This window comes from Moschus berezovskii, chromosome 8 (genome assembly GCF_049115385.1).
Source record: "Moschus berezovskii isolate FMDL1 chromosome 8, NW_MosBer_1.0, whole genome shotgun sequence".
NCBI lineage: Eukaryota > Metazoa > Chordata > Mammalia > Artiodactyla > Moschidae > Moschus > Moschus berezovskii.
In genome coordinates, this window is record NC_142467.1 from 67,852,918 (window position 1) to 67,857,569 (window position 4,652).

Below are 4,652 nucleotides of genomic sequence, written 5' to 3' on the forward strand. Positions count from 1 at the left end.
TGAAGTGTCCTGGCCTCCAGGAAATAAACAGTAGGTGAAAAAGGCTGGTGCAGAAAAAGTATGTAGCACACGCCACTCCTTGTGTTAAAATGTATGAAGTTGCTGTGGGCTGAAAGTATGTGTCAGTGTGTCTCCCTGAAATGTGTGTGTATATTGACACCCCAACCCCCCAGTGTGGCTGCATCTGCAGACGGGCCCCCAAGAATGCTGTCAAGGTTAAATGAGGTCATAAGGGTGCGGCCCTGATCCCCTAGAAGCAGCGTGTCCAGAGAGTCCGCAGAGAGCGCCCCTGCTCTCAGATCAAGGAAAGGCCACATGAGGACGTGGTGAGGAGGCAGCTGAACCAGGAACCAAGCCTCCAGAAGCAAGCTCAGGCTCAGGCTGCAGCCTCCAGAACCAGACGAAGTTCACTGCAGCCTCGGCGGCTGGGCCTCTGTTCTGTGGTGGCAGCGCAGGCAGAGTCATGAGGTGGCTGTTTTCACAGAGAGGATGTTTCTAGCCTCCTCTGGGACTTGGCAGGTGTCACACAGTCCATCCTCCTGCACCTGCTCCTGTTTGTATCTGTGCCTATACAGATAGGTTCTCAGGGGCCTCCCTTCAAGACACAGTCTCCCGCTGAACGAGATGTGGAGGCGATGGCCTGAGACTTCTGAGTGGCTTGTAAAAGGCAACTCCCCCAACCTCGCCCACCATGTGGTGAGGAGGCTCAAGTCACACCTGAGAGGCCCACATGGGCAGGAGCCATGTGAGGGGGCCTCTTGGAAGCCCCAACACCTGCCCACCCCCACCCCCACCATGAAGCTGATGCCTCTGCTGCAACTTTGTGAGGGACCCTCAGCAGCACCCCTCAGATCACTCTCCAACTCTCACTGTGAGGTAATGTTTGTCCTAAGCCACCAAGTCAGGAGTAACGTGTTTAGGCAGCAAGAGATAAAAACACCATGCAAGTGTCACCCACCACACATCTGAAATGATCAAACCGTGTCTGCCAGCCCCTGGGAACCCCAGACCTGTGCAGTTTTGGCGCTGAAGGGATCCCCAGGTCACTGCACCCCAGCATGAGCACGTGCAGGAGGGCAGGTTTCAGAGTGAGGTTTAATGCTGTGTGTGTCTCAAAGGTTGTTGTTGAACCATGAAAGACACTGGGATTCTTGGCCTCTGGAAGAGAAGAATTCAATCCAGGGCCAGAGACAAGGCTTGATCACTCAGAGTTTTTGTGTAATAAAGTTTTATTAAAGTATGAAAGAGATACAGAAACCTTCTGAAATAGACATCACAAGGGAGCAGAAAGAGTGCCCCCTCACTAGTGTTAGCAATGGAGTTATATACTTTTAATTAGTTATTACAGTGAATTGAAAGAATGTCTAGAAGTTGTAAAGACCTTACTAGACCCACTCCCATAATTTACGTTTTAAGATAACAGGATTAGCCAGAAGGTTTCTTCCAGAATCTGTCCTCAAGCAGGATACATTATTATTATATAATCCTAAGGAATGTAGAGAAAAAAAAATTTGTCCTTTCCTCCTCCTTGAGAATTCCAGACCCCTCTCTCCTTTGGGACCCTGGACTTCTTATCAACCTGCCTAGGAATTGACTCTCTCATGTCCACACACCAAAGCTATTTCCACCAACAGAGGAAATGAACTCGTGCCAGGTACTTCCTAGAGTCCATCCAGAGAGCCTGGGCTGTTCCAGATGCAGACGGCAGGAGGCAGCACCAGCAGACACCACAGGGGTATGAAGCGGTGAATTTAATTAGTCATCCCTCTTGAACTTGCCCTTGACATAGGACACCCAGTCCAGAATCAGCCGCCAGTCAGTGGCCCACACCAGCCCCACGGTGCCCATGGCGCCCCTCGTGCTCACTAGGGGGACCCAGTTTCTGGCCAACCAGTGGTAGCGCGGGCCCAGGAACCTGGTCAGCATCGCGGTGCTATCCCAGCTCAGGTTGTCCGCTTGGCTTATTTTTGTTTTAATTTTTGTTACTCCAAGATGTGGATCCAAAATGAACTTGCTGTGGTTTACAACAGTGTTTTCTGCCTATATTTGCCTCAAGGGTTTTAGAGTGTCTGTCCTCATACTGAGATCTATAAATTATTTATAGTTTATACGGTGTTAGGGTGGAGAAGGCAATGGCAACCCACTCCAGTACTCTTGCCTGGAGAATCCCATGGACGGAGGAGCCTGGTAGTCTGCTAAGAGTCAGACACGGGGGTCAGACATGGGGTCGCTAAGAGTCAGACACAACTGAGCGACTTCACTTTCACTTTTCACTTTCATGCAATGGAGAAGGAAATGGCAACCCACTCCAGTATTCTTGCCTGAAAAATCCCAGGGACAGAGGAGCCTGTTGGGCTGCCGTCTAAGGGGTCGCACAGAGTCAGACACGACTGATGCGACTTAGCAGTGGCAGCAGCATATGGTGTTAGGGAGTGAGAAATGGACTATTTCCTACTGTATCAGTAAACAAGGATGTCAACAGTTCAGTTCAGTCATTCAGTCGTGTCTGACTCAACACATCAGCAGTTCAGTTGCTCAGCACATTTCCCACGTGCAGCCCAATGGACTGCAGCACACCTTCCCTGTCCATCACCAGCTCCTGAAGCTTGCTCAAACTCAAGTCCATTGAGTTGGTGATGCCATCCAATCATCTCATCCTCTGTTGGCCCCTTAATTGAAAGATAAGTTCGACCTTTCCCAGCATCAGGGTCTTTTCTAATGAGTCCATTCTTCGTATCAGGTGGCCAAAGTATTGGAACTTCAGCTTCAGCATCAGTCTTTCCAATGAATATTCAGGACTGATTTCCTTTAGGATGGACTGGTTTGATCTCCTTGCAGTCCAAGGGACTCTCAAGAGTCTTCTCCAACATCACAGTTCAAAAGCATCAATTCTTCAGTGTTCAGCTTTCCACAGTCCAACTCTCACATCCATACATGACTATTGGAAAAACCATAGCTTTGACTAGACGGACCTTTGTTGGCAAAGTTTCTGCTTTTTAATGTGCTATCTAGGTTTGTCATAACTTTCCTTCCAAGGAGCAAGCATCTTTTCATTTCATGGCTGCAATCACCATCTGCAGTGGTTTTGGAGACCAGGAAAATAAAGTCTGTCATGTTTCCATTGTTTCCCCATCTATTTGCCATGAAGTGATGGGACTGGATGCCATGATCTTAGGTTTTTAAATGTTGAGTTTTAAGCCAGTTTTTTTCACTCTCCTCTTTCACTTTCACCATGAGGCTCTTTAGGTCTTCTTCTCTTTCTGCCATAAGGGTGATATCATCTGCATATGTAAGGTTATTGCTATTTCTCCCTCCCGGCAATCTTGATTCCAGCTTGTGTTTCTTCCAGCCCAGCATTCCTCATGATGTACTCTGCATACAGTTAAATAAGCAGGGTGACAATATACAGTCTTGAGTACTCCTTTTCCAATTTGGAACCAGTCCATTGTTCCATGGTTCCACTGAAACATGTCCAGTTCTAACCGTTGCTTCTTGACTTGCATACAGATTTCTCAAGAGGCCAATCAGGTGGTCTGGTATTCCCATCCCTTTAAGAATTTTCCACAGCTTGTTGTGATCCACAGTCAAAGGTTCTGGTGTAGTCAATGAAGCAGAAGTAGATGTTTTTCTGGAACTCTTTTGCTTTTTCTATGATACAATGAATGTTGGCAATTTGATCTCTGGTTCCTCTGCCTTTTCTAAATCCAGTTTGAACATCTGAAAGTTCTCGGTTCATGTACTATTGAAGTCTTTCTTGGAGAATTTTGAGCATTACTTTGCTAGCATGCAAGATGAGTGCAATTGTGTGGTAGTTTGAACATTCTTTGGCATTGCCTTTCATTGGGACTGAAGTGAAAACTGACCTTTTCCAGTCCTGTGGCCACCGCTGAGTTTTCCAAATTTGCTGGCATATTGAGTGCAGCACTTTCACAGCATCATCTTTTAGGTAAATGCCAACCAATATCATAGTCATCAGCAATTGCAGCCCTCCAGTGTGAGCTGGTGAGTCCTCAGGGAACTAAGGAAGGAGAAGAATATCTGCTTTCTAGCAGCCATCAGACTGCAGACACTCCCTAAGGTGAGCCCTGAGGAAAGGAAGCTCAGGATGTGAAAACAGGATGCTGGCCCCAGATAGGTGAGGTGCATATAAAAGAAATGATTTCAGTGAGCCCAACTCTTGCATCTTCCCATACACAGAAAAACACTAAATCCCTTGACTCAGGATATCTGGTTTTCTTTAACAATAATCTCTTGATACTCAGACTACCTGCCCTTTGTTATAAAGTTCTCTGTAACCTGGCTCCTTCCCTCACCTCCTGAGAGAGCAGTTCTCTCAGGGTTAGTTGAGATAGTGTCTTCTGGGCTTGAAGACCTAAAAATTCCCAACAAATAAAACATAACTCTCAAATTTTAGGTTGTGGACATATTTTAAGTTGACAGGAATATTGTAATTTCATTCCCATTTTCATTGTTTAAGGAACCTCCACACTATCTCCATGGCCTTCCCAGGTGGCGCTAGTGGTAAAGAACCCACCTGCCCAAGCAGGAAAACGTAAGAGGTGCAGGTTTGACCCCAGGGTGGGGAAGCTCCCTTGCAGGAGGGCGTGGCAGCCCATTCCACTAGTCTTGCCTGGAGAATCCCATGGACAGAG

The 4,652-nt window shown here is 47.1% G+C and overlaps 1 pseudogene; it reads right to left on the minus strand.

Annotated features, from left to right (window-relative positions):
- Positions 1-1,755: 1,755 nt before the first annotated feature.
- On the minus strand, positions 1,756-1,926 carry LOC148777085 (cytochrome b-c1 complex subunit 10 pseudogene; annotated as a pseudogene).
- Positions 1,927-4,652: the final 2,726 nt, after the last annotated feature.